Genomic DNA, 14325 nt, shown 5'->3' with positions numbered 1-14325 from the left:
AGTTAAGATATTGGTCAAACATTATCTCACTAAATGGTGGAACCGGCTCGAGGGTTCGACGACCCCTGCTCTTATTTTCCGTCAATCAGCAGAGCACCTGTTGTAAACGTCGGAACGCTTCCTGGAATTGTAAAATATAAATACAAAACCTTGCTTTCCAATGATTATAACATTTTACCAAGTTATCATAACAGACAACATCTGCTAGTACTGAAGCTCAAACCCAAGCCAACATTCGCACAGTTGATATTCAGTCCAAAACCTTAATCACTCAGCCATCCTGACGATTGAAGCAAAAAGTGCAATTTTCGACAATTGAACAAATTCATTCCACACCAAATACCAATCCATTGATAATGCCTGTGATTTGAAAGCTGCTGTAAAAAAAAATAACATCAATTACTTTTCAGATTCCTGGCCCTCATTCTCCCTATCACTATGGTCGTCCAATCCCTCTGATCATCCATTCCCCACCAGGACGGCTTGAGGCTCCTCCACTTCTTTTTTGAACGGATGCTCAACCAGTTCCCATCTACCGTCAATTCATCCGCCTGGCGGAACTTGATTTAAACTGGCATTGGACAACTTCTCCTTTGACTCCACACGCTTACTGCAAATTAAATGTGTTGCTCGGGTATCCCGCAAGTGGCCTAGGTGTGCCTGTATTTCAATGGTATATGTGCAACATTGTTTGTTCTAGTCCTACTCATGTCCGATCCATCACCTCGTTTTCTGGTACATTGATGAGTTTATCTGTGCCATTTTCAGCTTTCGCAGCAAACTCGAAATTAAGTCAACTTTGCTTTAAATTTCCACCCTTCCCTGTCCTAAACATGGCCATTCTCCGACTCTTCCCTCCTTTCCTCGATTTCGCTACCTCCATTGCTGAGGATAGTCGGTCGACCAATATCTACTATAACCCCACTGATTCCCACATTTACCTTAATTACACTTTTCCCCACTCGCTTTCTACAAGGACTTCTTTCCATTCTCCCAGTTTCTCCATCTCCATCGTATCTGTCCTGACGATGGCAAAGTCAATACCAGTGCTACCGATATGTAGCTAAATTTTTCTCCAGCAAGAAAAACCCACGACCCCAGTACACATGACCCTCGACCTTCTCCTGCCCATTTCCCGCACTTCTGCTCTCATCCCTTCTCCTTCCTCGCAGAACCACGATAGAGTTCCACTTGTGCTTAACATTCACCCCACTAACCGCCACATTCAACGGATCATCCTGCCCCATTTCTGACACATCCAACGTGGCCCCACCATCAAATAGATTTAAGCCTCCCCTCTCTCTTCAGCAGTGCAAAGGTACCAGTCTATCCGGCACGCCGTAGTCCACAATCCAATCACCACCAATAATGCTTTCCTTCCCACAGAGCCTTCCAGTGCAAGCGCAGGAGAAGCAACACGTGGCCATTTTCTCCTCCCGTCCCACACTCCAGGCCAGTATAGCTGAAACAACCACTTACTTGCAATTCTTTCAACATAGTATACTGTATCGACTGAAATCTCCTCTACATTGGGGGACCAGGCACATATTATGTGAGCACTTTACCGAGCAGCTCATTTCAGTCCGCAACAAGAACGCCAAGCTTTCGGTCGTCTGTCACGTCCTCCGAAACTGTTCCCATGAAGCTCAACGTAAGTTCGTTGAACAGCAGCTCATCTTTCCATTCGGCACTTTACAGCCTTCCGGGCTCAATGTTGAATTCAACAATTTCATAATTCTAACCATTGCTCCCATTTTCTCGGACAGTAGCTGTTAGTAATGATTTTGCTATTCTCTCTTTCCCTTTCTCTAGACGCATTTATTTTCTTGAATTGTCCCTTTAACATGCACTTTCGGTTTTGTCATGACATCATTTCTGCTTTCCACCATGTGACAGGATTTCATTTTCGCTCTTTCCTGCCCACCACCTCTCCCTGCTTAAGTACCTGCTTAAAATCTGTAACACCTCCAACTTCTGACAGTTTTGATGAAATATCATCGATGTGAAACATTATCTCTGTTTCTCACTTCACTAATGCTGCGTGTCTTGTTGTATATGTTCAGCAATTTCTGTTTGCATTTCCTATTCCCAGCATCCCCAGTATGTTGTTTCAGAAAAAGTAACATCAGTGCTATGGATGAGAGATTTTGTTATCAAGTGGTGATGAGGCGATCCTGTCAAACCGGAAAGAGTGGGTTCAACCTCTGTCTGCGCTTTCAAATAAGTCCCCGTCTATCTCCTGTTGTTACGAGCAGTCCATAATTATCTCAAAGAGTAATAGATCAACAGGTTCACTGACCCGGGAGTTTGAAAAGCCGTTGACTGTTTCTGAGTCCGTTAATGTTCCCAATCTTTTGCTAAATGTATTTATTTGAAGTCACGTGCAGAACATTATTACCCGTTTCCCACAGGATTAAAAGAACCACACCGAGGTCGAGGATGATTATCCGAGAATGACAGAGTATTAAGGAGACTTTTCGGCCCATCATGATTGAGCCGGCTTTGTGAAAATGTTCTCCAATCGGACCCACTTTCCACATAGCCTTGCAATTGGTTCCCAGCAATTGTTACCCAATTCACGTTTGATGGCAAGCATTTCAAGAAAATGTCATAATTCGCTACAACGTACATTAATTGAAGGAATAACAACACCAAACTAAAAATGTTCAAAACGTGGTTAACAAAAGAAATGAAAGATATAATTAGATTCAAGGAAGAGATTTATAATATTGCCAAAAATAGTAGTAAGCCTGAGCATAAGGGAGGTTTGAGAATTTAAAAAGCTGTGTGCTGTCAATCCAGGATCACGCTGTGTCTGTTCAAAAGGGATCTACTGTCAGTTCTGAACCTTTCTTTGTCTGTGTAAATGGGACGTGCTATCAGTCCTGGATCATTCTGTGTGTGTGTAAAAGGGACGTGCTCTCAGTCCGGGATCATTCTGTGCCTGTGTAAAAGGGATATTCTCTTAGTCCAGGATCATTCTCTGTGTGTGTAACAGGGATATACTCTTTGGACTGGGTCATGCTGTGTGTGTGTAAAAGGGATATTCTCTCAGTCCTGGTTCATTCTGTGTTTGTGTAAAAGAGATGTGCACTTAGTCCCGGATCAATCTGTGTGTGTGTAAAAGGAATGTGCTATCTGACCTGGATCATTATGTGTTTTTGTCTGTTTCAAAGGAGCGTGATTACAGTTCTGATTACCGAATATTTAAGATGATGTGATCGAAAGCGCATTTGGATTATTTGCGTGTGTGCGGAGCCACTTTGCAATTCTTCTGTTCTGTAATTCAATACAAGTTTATCTTTACGTGAAATACTTTTTATCATAATAGTGGCCCTAAAAAAGTTCACAATTCTCTTCACACAAATGCATATGATTACGTCATTGCATTTCATCGTATGGAAGGTGGCCATTCCGGCCCATCGTGTCCACGTTTGCCGAACAGGAGCTATCCAGCCTCATCCCAATTTCCAGCTCTTGTTCCGTACTCTTGAAGGTAACGGCACTTTAAGTGAAAATCCAGGTACTTTTTGAAACCTGGGCAGGGTATCTGCCTCGACCATCCTTTCAGCGGTGTGTTACAGATCCCTCTGGGTGAAAGATTTTCTGCACAAATCACCTCTAAACCTCCGACCAATTACAATAAATCTTTGCCTCATCTTTGTTGACCGCACAATGGAAATAGGTCCGACCGAACACCTCTGTTTAGGCCCCTAATAATTGTATTTCCATGATTACCGACTCCCCTCAGCCTCCTCTGTTCCAAAGAAAACTAACTCACCCTGTCTAATCTTACCTCATAGTTCAAATTCTCAGGTCCAGGCAACATTCTCGTAAATCTCCTTTGTATCCTCTCCAATGCAATTACATATTTCCTGTAATGTGCTGACACAGTACTCGACCTCTAGCCTAACTAGTGTTGTATAGAGATGAAGCATAACCCCCCTGCTCTTAAATAATGTGCATCGGCTGATAAAAGCAAGTATTCCATATGTCTTATCAACCACATTATCAACCTGGCCTGCAAGGTTCGGGGATCTGTGGACCTGAACTGCAAGGTCCATTTGTCCCGCTACACTTCTTAGTGTCCTACAATTTATTGTGTATTCCTTTGCCGTATTTTCGCTTGAAGTATATATTAATAATTTGAGACATGTCATGAGCTGAGTGTAGCAAGCTAGGTAAAAAAGATGTATTCGAAATGAATTTTCAGTTGATTGACAAAGAGCCACATGCATCAAATATTTAACAAAATACCGACGAGGATGGGACTGGAGCCACACGTGCAGAACACAATGGATTCATCGCCCTCGCTTTATCAAGTCGGCCACCGAGTGCCGCAACACGATCAGCCATCTCGTTTACTGATTTTTGCATCCGAACAGAACTCCCCTGCGAAAACAAACCTTCGCCGCTTGTCCTGCCCGTGCAATCAAATCGACAATGTTCAAAAAATCTACAATCAGCTTCTGTAAGCAAAGGGCCTTCCGTTACTTCAGGTGAGGGAATGTCAGAAATGGTCGGTTTTGAGACAGATTCAGAACGGTGAAAGACATGTTTCGCCCGCTGAGTTAAATGACCATGACAGGACTTCTTTACTATTGAAGTAAATCACCTTATTCATTCGGCCTCGCGCCAGTGCCATCACCAGAAAAACTGTTGCGGGGAGAATTATGAGCAAAATAAAGGAAGGTTATTGATTATGGAAGGCAGAAAAGGTGGGAGAAGAGGTTGGTTTGAAGGAGTAAGTAAGTTCAACTGCTAAAAACGTAATATCTGTTTCATTGAGTAAGGATAAATGTTTCGCTGTGTTCTATCAGCAGGTGTCGGAGTGAACAAAAGATATAAAGCGAGATGTGTCGTGAATCGGATTCAAACCGAGGTTGCTGCGGCCACAACACAGCATACCAATCACTTTTCGATCACGGCGCCACACAACAGCTGCCACAGCTTTCTTCTGACTGCAGCAAAGTTACACACGGCGGTGGTCAGGAAATATGTAGTTTTTGTGATTAAGCCAAATTCAACCCCGCCAGAAATTATAGCAGCGTTGATATGCGACCTAGGCCCCGCACCATCTCGGGCCTTAATCCAGAATGGGAACTAGTGCAACCCCGTTTCGTTTAAAATGATTGCAGCTATATCACATGGCAAGAAACACACCCTTTGTGAACCATGAAGACAGGAATTGCCAGCCCCGCTGTGAGGCAAACCGACAATCTTTGTTTACTCGATAGTCGCTTTGACTAGTTAACCCATGGCGTGAAACCACGCCTTTGAACTATCGCCTCCACTCACACATATCTATGAGCTACCTCTCACTTCCATTTGGAGTGTGAGTCCCTTTTTTATTTAAGCTTCTGCCTTATCTATTCCGCTATGTGTGCCAATGCTGCCTGTATCTCTCGCTGCATTTATCTTGATGACAATCTGTGCATTGATTCTGAATGGATACCTCTGTTTGCCTCAAACATGAAATAAATGAAGGACTCAGACAATTCCTCCTCTGACACTAGGGACCTAAAAAGCCAAAATTTATAACAAGATACTGTTTATTGTGATCTAAAAAATACAATATTCCATCTGGAACGATTTAGATTAAATTCTGTGCGAACGAGATTATGACACACCATTATAGCAACCATTTTAAACAAACAGAGAATGAACCCGGACAAACGGCTCATCCCCTTAAGAGGGGAAACAGAATGAATAAAACACAGATCATTACGTAAAACTCAGCAGATTGTTCAGATTCTATGGATGAAAAGCTCGGTTTCACGTTCTGTCGGACAACCATTCCGATATTTTAGGAAAAAGTTACTGATTACACATTTATTCAACAAAATTAGCGCCAGTAAAAAATACGCAGCGAGAAAGGACACAAGTGAACGTCTTTGATACAGTGCAATGCAGGATCGATTAAATAATGAATGGCATAATGGGGAATTGGCAAAGTGTGTGGGAATCGGCTAATAAGGTAACAAACGATGTTCCAGAGGAGGTGTTAGTGGGAACACTGAACTGGAATCATCAACGTAGATCTCGCGGCCTGTGGGGTGTATCCCTGCCCGAAATCCAAAGTTAATGTCCCATACTCCCTCCACAGAGCATCGATGCGGCTGCCCTGGATAGATTAAATTTGCTGCGAGCCTGGGCTCACAGAGGCCCTTGACCTTTAAAGTCATTTGGGAGAGGAGGAGGGTCCAGCGAGTGATTCTAGCACTGCTCACTGTCCCGTCCTTAATCCTCCCATCCAACAGCATCTGCGTCGGGGTATGATGGGTGAGGAGTGTAATGGGGGCTATTCCGGTAAAGATCTGAGCTCTCTTTACTGCCCAGTGGGTGACAAGCAAGTGCCTATCACAATTGGAGTATCCCTTTTCTACCTCCGTGAGGACCCTGGAGGAGTACACCACTGGTCTCAGCTGACCGTTTCGCCCCTGGAGCAACACTGCACTTAAGCTGTCGCCACTGGCTGCCAGACCCGGGAAGAATTCCTCACCCCCATCAATTGCCCCAAGGGCTGGTGCTATCTGCAGGTCTCTCTTAAGACGGACAAATGCTGCCTCACAGCCCTCGTCCCATTCCCACTCGACCCCCTTATGTAGGAGTCTGAGCAGAGGGGCGGCAGTGGCTGCACAGTCCTCGATGAAGTCCCTACAGTAGCCAGTGATTCCCAGTAAAGACCTTATCCCCGACACATCCCTAGGGACAGGGAGTTCCTGCACTGCCTTTCTTCTAGCCTCATCAATGGCCCTTTCTCCTGCCCTTATCTTCAGGCCCAGGAATTTTACCTCTCCTAGACCTATCTGGGCTTTCTTGGGATTAACTTTAAAACCCCCTTCCTTCAGTAATACCAGCAGTTCGGCCAGCAGTGGACCGTGTTCCTCACTGCTGTCTGTGAACAACAACAGGTCGTCCACATACTGGACCAGCTGGTGTGGCTGGCTTAAGCCTTTTTAGCAGTTCGCCATGCATTGGTGAAAGATGCTGGGACTATTATGAAAGCCCTGTGGGAGGCAACTCCATGTATACTGCTGTTCCCGGAAGGTGAAGGCAAACTTATACTGGTCTTCCCTCCGTAAAGGGATAGACCAGAACCCGTTGGATATGTCCAACACTGTGAACCTGGTTGCGGATGCAGGGATTTCCCCTATCAGATCCGCAACCGCCGCTACTGTGGGGGCACAAGCTGGGATGCTTTTATTGAGCACCCTATAATCCACCGTAGCCCGACAAGAATTGTCCGGTTTCCTAACCGGCCAAAGCGGGGAGTTGACATGGGTGGCTATGGGTCTCAAATCACCCTACTCGACAAGCGAGCTTAAAGCTGTCTCCAAGTCTGCTTCTGCCTCTCGGGGAAAGCGATATTGCTTTTGCGGGCGCGACATGGGATCCCCATCTATTCTAACCTCCACTCCTGTGACTCTCCCACAGTCGTGTTTATGGGTGGCAAATGCTGCAAGATTTGCTTGCACATAGGCCCGGTACTCGGCCGGAGTGTTACAGACCAGAACCTCCAGGTCGTAACCCCCTTTTGGCTTCATTGTACACAGAGTCCCTTTTCCCTGTTTCTTATCAATAACCATGAATTCTCCCTCTGCTCCCGTGCCCACTGTGCCCCATAGACAGTGATTCCTCAAGTCTACTAGGATCTGGCGAGCGATGATAAAATCAGCCCCCAAAATCCCTTTTCCCACCTGCTCCCAGTTCATCAGGACGCACTTCAATTGTGTTTGGAGTGCTCCTAAACGAACTGCAAGCGGGACTGAGAAAGATCCAGCCTTCTCATTACCTGTGAACCCAACTAGTTGATACGGCACCCCGTTTGATAGGGGTGAGGTTGCCGGGTCCTCCGAATGGACTATCGTGCTGGAAGCACCAGAGTCCAAAAGGTAGGTACGCAATACACCCTCAACCTCCATCTTGACCCAGGGTCGTCCCCAGGAGTCATATTCTAGTGGGCACAGGTATGCAGGCTGGGTCTGGGCTAGTCACGGCCTCTGTACTGGCAGGGTTGCTGGTGCTTCCCTGCCTGTTGCCGTGGCTACCTTCCCAGTTCCCTCCAGCGCTGTCCTCACTGCAGCTACTATCTGGTCAAGGGATAGTGAGGAGCTCACTCCACTTCCCCCACTCTGGGCGGCTCCTGAAGGACTTCTCCCCCCATTTCTCTTTACTGGGCTCCAGCAATCCCTTTTAAAATGCCCAGCTTTCCCGCACCCGTAGCACACACCCACCGTATTAATCGAGTGGCCACCCTCCTGGTGCCATTCCCTTTTGGGAATCGAGTTGGGCTTTACTTCATTTACCCGACCTTTGGAGGTTTTCTGCTCCTCCCCTCCTCCATTCCATTGGATCAGTGCCAGTTGCCTGACCAATGCTTCCTCGGTGAGGTTGGGGTCCCGGGAATCGAATCACAGTTCTGCCCTGGCCTTGAGCCGGTGCAAGCAGTTTTCCACCAGCATCCTCAGCCAGCAGCCAGCCTGTACCGCGGAAAGATTCGCCCGGTCGAGGAGCTCCCCACAGGCTGCATGGTATACCACCCACAGCCTGTCCGCAAACGCCTGCGGGGTTTCCCCTGCGAGCTGCCTTGTCCTTTCGACCCGTTCGAAAGGACTGCCGTCATCGAAGCCCATAGCCTCAAGGACGGCCCTCTGGACCACAGTAAATGTACGCTGTCCCCTCCGGCATTCTGGCGGTAGGGCCTGGTACAATTTGCTGTCCAGAGAGAAGAGCAGCAGCTTGGCTGTCTCTTCCTCGTCGCACCCATTAATTTCCCCTGCCTGCATCACCTGCATGAAGTGGATAGACGGGTCCCCGCTGCGAGTGAGTTTGGCCAAATGGGCCACCATGGCCCTGAGTGATTGAACTCCATGGGGAATAATAAAGTCGCTCTCCAGCGCTCCCCGACCTTGGCCACCTCCCTGTGGAGGACCGTACTTGCGCTGCCTGACCGGGCACATCCGCCCTGGTTCAGGATCTTTCTGCGCTGTTCCCTCGACCTCCGGCTGTCCCACCATACCCGGTGCAGCAGACAGTGCCTGGTCGCCTGATCCAGCCTTTAACTGACCCTCGGCTGGAGCCTCACATCCCTGCTGCCGTGCGGGACACATTAGTCCTGCCCCCAGCGCTGGGAATGCTACTACCTGCGTGCCCCGCTCCTCCTGGTAACCCACCGGACAAACCACCGGTGCCTCAGGAGGTGGTCGGGCGTCTCTTGCCTTTGGATTCTCCTCTACCCCCCAATACTCTCCTTTGTCCCCTGTGGACCCTCCAGGTCCTATCAGATCGACCATCCCCTTTGCCTGGGATAGAGCGTGGGTGAGAGTTTTAATCCTCTCCTGGCAGGGACCGTGATCTGCAAACTCACTGCTACTGGCCACTTTATAGGCTGCCTGTACGTCTTTTAATTTATTCTCCAGTTCCCAAATTTTCTGGGTGTGCCGAGAATTCTGTTCGCGGAGGGACCCCTCACTACCCTTGGCCTCAGTGACCTGACACTGAAGATAGTCCCGGCTATTTCGGAAGGTCTCCTCCAACTGCCGGTTCCTTTGCTGCTCCCCAGCTAATTCGGCCAGCAGGTTGTCCCCAACCACAACCCGGATAGCAGAGAGCTCCTCTGATTTCTGAAGACTCTGTTCCAAGTCCTTCACCCGCTGATCGAGCTTTCGGACTTGGCGGGTGAAGCAGATAAGGAGATGGCCTTTTCCACCCTTTGGTTGTGGTCCTTCCCTGCTGTCCACTGGGCAGCAGCATCCACTGGGCGCTCTGCCCGAGTGAGGGCTTGTACCCAAGGTTTGGTGAGGTTCACCTTGCCAAAAATGTATGAGGAAATTCTCTCCTCCATTTTAGTTTCCTCTCTTATCACCTCATCTGTTATATTAACATCTCCTGTTTGCTTATGTCCTGCCGCGGTCGCCATGTTCTGTAAGGGGTTTTCACAGGGTTGTTGTTGTGCCTTGGGTGTCTCTCTCTGGGCTTCTGCCCTCACAGCTTATGCCTGTCCTGTGAGGTACCCTGAGTGCTGCAAGAGCACCCCTGGAGAGACTGTGTCCACAGCTTATGAAGGGGGTTTTGAGACTCGTGCGTCCCCACAGCTTATGCCTAGCCTGTGAGGCACCTGTGAGTGTCAAACACTCCTAACCCCTTCTTGCCTAGCCTGTGACACACGGTTGAGCGTTTTCGAGGCGCTCCTAGCTTCCCTTACACGGTTCTGACATAAGACTCACGATCAGGAGACGTAATACAATAGAACTGAGACAAGGTGATTCCAAGAGGAACTTTGGCTTCCAATTTATTTGGCAAGGTGTAACTCAACAAACAGCAACATACACCAACAAAACAATCCCCCTAAATCCCACTAAACGGACACAACGAAAATCTTTACACCAGTTTAGCAGTACAATGACCAACCTCCCACCTTTGTTGGCCTAACTGAGTTGGGAGTTCTGGGGACCAGAGGTTATACTCACTACTGTGCCTTGCAGTCTGGTGGTTTGTTTCTTCTATCTTTGGTGACTTCGGACTCTGGTTTTCCTTCAGTGTCGAGAGGCCTGTGGTTGTGGTTGTTGAATCACGAGGGCAGGGAAAATCATCACTCCTCTTATTCACTGCGTCAGAAACCCTTTTTTTATAGCCAGATTATCCAGTCCGCCTCTCCTGCTGAAGTCGATTCTTCTCATTGGTGGACTTTTGATTTTGAAAAAATGCAGTAGTTTGAGGTTTTTAGGTTTTTTCCCCACTGATCTTAACCTACTCAAGGTTTGAGTGGGTGTAGATTGCATTGCCCTCCTGTAGCCATTGTCCTAGTCTGGCCTCAGCCAGATATTTCTATGCCTGATGAAAAATGTGTTGGAATATGTATGTGGCATTGTTTAAATGCTAATGTTTTCAAGGGGCAAGTTTCGAGGGTATACAGTTCCCAGACAATTTGATTAGTTCCAATGTCCAAACTGGCCCTTTTGATATTGACTCCACCCCTTTTCTTGCAGACCTTTAAAAAAATCCCAAATTCGATTAAAGTTCATAGTTTCTTCCATGTGCACTGTAGGATTTCAAACTTTCTGGTAGATAGTTCCAAATTAAATTCCCTTTCCAATGAGTCCAAACACTGGGGGGGGGGGGGGGTCTCTATTTGTGTCCCAAAGTTTTCCTTCCATCGGTTTCAAATCACAGCACAGACTGATCCCACAGCCCTTTTCCTTCTGGGTAAAATGAGGGGGTTTTCGTCCTCCCCTACACATGAAGTCCTGGAATTCAGTGCTTGTGAAGCACGGGCCATTGTCGCTGATCAAGATGTCCGGTAGACCGTGGGCGGCGAACATTGCCCGTAGACTTTCTACCGTGGCAGAGGATGTGCTTGAATTTAAAATGTCATACTCGATCCATTTGGAGTCGGCGTCTACTACAACCAAAAACATTTTTCCGATGAAAGGACCTGTGTAGTCATCATGGGTGCGTGACCAAGGCTTGGCGGGCCATGGCCAGGGGCTAAGGGGGGCTTCCCTGGGCGCATTGCCCAGCTGGGCACACGTGTTGCACCTGCGAAAACAAACTTCCAGATCTGCATCTATCCCTGGCCACCAAACGTGTGACCTGGCAATTGCCTTCATCATGACAATGCCCGGATGCTCATTGTGGAGTTCTCTGATGAACACCTCTCTGCCCATCTTGGGCATGACTACGCGGTTTCCCCACAGTGGGCAATCGGCCTGAATCGAGAGTTCATCCCTGCCCCTGTGAAATGGTTTAAATTCCTCAGGGCATGCCCTGTACGTGGCTGCCCAGTCCCCATTCAGGACACATTTCTTGACTAGAGACAATAGCGGGTCTCTATTTGTCCAGACTTTAATCTGAAGGGCTGTCACAGGTGAGCCTTCACTTGCGAAAGCTTCAACAGCCATGACCTTCTCAGCGGCATGCTCGGGAGCCCCCTCAGTGGTGGCTAGTGCGAGCCTGCTGAGTGCATCGGCGCAGTTTTCAGTGCCCGGTCTGTGCCGAATTGTGTTGTCATAGGTGGCTGACGTGAGTGCCCACCTCTGTATGCGGACCGATGCGTTTGCACTTATGGCATTGTTGTCGGCCAAAAGGGACGTTAGGGGTTTGTGATCTGTCTCCAGCTCAAATTTCCTGCCAAACTGGTACTGGTGCATTTTCTTTACCGAGTTGGTGAGAGGGGAGCGACCTGTCAAAAGCCCAGCGGGAGATCGAGAGCCAGCGGCAGTTGGTGAGAGGGGAGCGACCTGTCAAAAGCCCAGCGGGAGATCGAGAGCCAGCGGCAGTTGGTGAGAGTGGAGCGGCCTATCAAAAGCCCAGCGGGAGATCGAGGGCCAGCGGCAGTTGGTGAGAGGGGAGCGGTCTATCAAAAGCCCAGCGGGAGATCGAGAGCCAGCGTACCGGTGCAGCTACAGCGGGAGAGAAAGCAAAATAGAAGTCGAAAGTAATGAAAAAGTGACGTCACAGCCAATGTGGTAAGTGATTGGCTGGTGATTGGTGAGTAGCTTTTCTTTTCTTTTTTATATCAGCAAGTGAACTGCAACATTGTTATTACCAATTTAAGTGTACCTAAGGTTAAGGCATGGCAGGAGAGCTCGGTCACGTGATATGCTCCTCCTGTACCATGTGGGAACTCGGGGACACTTCCGGTGTCCCTGGGCGCTACGTGTGTGGGAAGTGTATCCGCCTCGAGCTCTTGACGGTCCACGTTGCGGAATTGGAGCTGAGGGTGGATTCACTCTGGAGCATCCACGATGCTGAGAATGACGTGAGTATCACGTGTAGTGAGTTGGTCTTACCGCAGGAGAAGTGTCCACAGCCAGATAGGGAATGGAAGACCAGCAGGAAGAGCAAAACAGATACACTGCTTTGAGTACTGTTGGGGAGGATGACTCATCAGGGGAGGGCAGCAGCAGCCAAGTTCATGGCACCGTAGGTGGCTCTGCTGCAAAGGAGGGCAGGAAAAAGAGTGGGAGCGTGATAGTGATAGGGGATTCGATGGTGAGGGGAATAGATAGGCGTTTCTGCGGACGCAACCGAGACTCCAGGATGGTATGTTGCCTCCCTGGTCCAAGGGTCAAGGATGTCTCGGAGCGGGTGCAGGACATTCTGAAATGGGAGGGAGAACAGCCAGTTGTCGTGGTGCACATTGGTACCAACGACATTGGTAAAAAAAGGGATGAGGTCCTACGAAAAGAATTTAAGGAGCTAGGAGCTAAATTAAAAAGTAGGACCTGAAAAGTAGTAATCTCGGGATTGCTACCAGTGCCACGTGCTAGTCAGAGTAGGAATCGCAGGATAGCGCAGATGAATACATGGCTTGAACAGTGGTGCAGCAGGGAGGGATTCAAATTCTTGGGGCATTGGAACCGGTTCTGGGGGAGGTGGGACCAGTACAAACTGGACGGTCTGCACCTGGGCAGGTCCGGAACCAATGTCCTAGGGGCAGTGTTTGCTAGTGCTGTTGGAGAGGATTTAAACTAATATGGCAGGGGGATGGGAACCTATACAGGGAGACAGAGGGAGACAAAAATGAGGCAAAAGCAAAAGACAGAAAGGAGATGAGGAAAAGTGGAGGGCAGAGAAACCCAAGGCAAATAACAAAAAGGGCCACTGTACAGCAAAATTCTAGAAGGACAAAGGGTATTAAAAAAGCAAGCCTGAAGGCTTTGTGTCTTAATGCAAATAGTATCCGCAATAAGCTGGATGAATTAACTGTGCAAATAGATGTTAACAAATATGATGTGATTGGGATTACGGAGACGTGGCTCCAGGATGATCAGGGCTGGGAACTCAACATTCAGGAAGGATAGAATAAAAGGAAAAGGAGGTGGGGTAGCATTGCTGGTTAAAGAGGAGATTAATGCAATAGTTAGGAAAGACATTAGCTTGGATGATGTGGAATCTATATGGGTAGAGCTGCAGAACACTAAAGGGCAAAAATCGTTAGTGGGAGTTGTGTACAGACCTCCAAACAGTAGTAGTGATGTTGGGGAGGGCATTAAACAGGAAATTAGGAGTGCATGCAATAAATGTGCAGCAGTTATAATGGGTGAATTTAATATGCACGTAGATTGGGCTAGCCAAACTGGAAGCAATACAGTGGAGGAGGATTTCCTGGAATTTTTAAGGGATAGTTTTCTAGACCAATATGTCGAGGAACCAACTAGGGGGGAGCCCATCTTGGACTGGGTGTTGTGTAATGAGAGAGGATTAATTAGCAATCTCATTATGCGAGGCCCCTTGGGGAAGAGTGACCATAATATGGTGGAATTCTACATTAGGATGGAGAATGAAACAGTTAATTCAGAGACCATGGTCCAGAACTTA

This window comes from Pristiophorus japonicus, unplaced genomic scaffold, assembly GCF_044704955.1.
Source record: "Pristiophorus japonicus isolate sPriJap1 unplaced genomic scaffold, sPriJap1.hap1 HAP1_SCAFFOLD_282, whole genome shotgun sequence".
Lineage (NCBI taxonomy): Eukaryota > Metazoa > Chordata > Chondrichthyes > Pristiophoridae > Pristiophorus > Pristiophorus japonicus.
Note: the sequence above shows the minus strand (reverse complement) of the source record.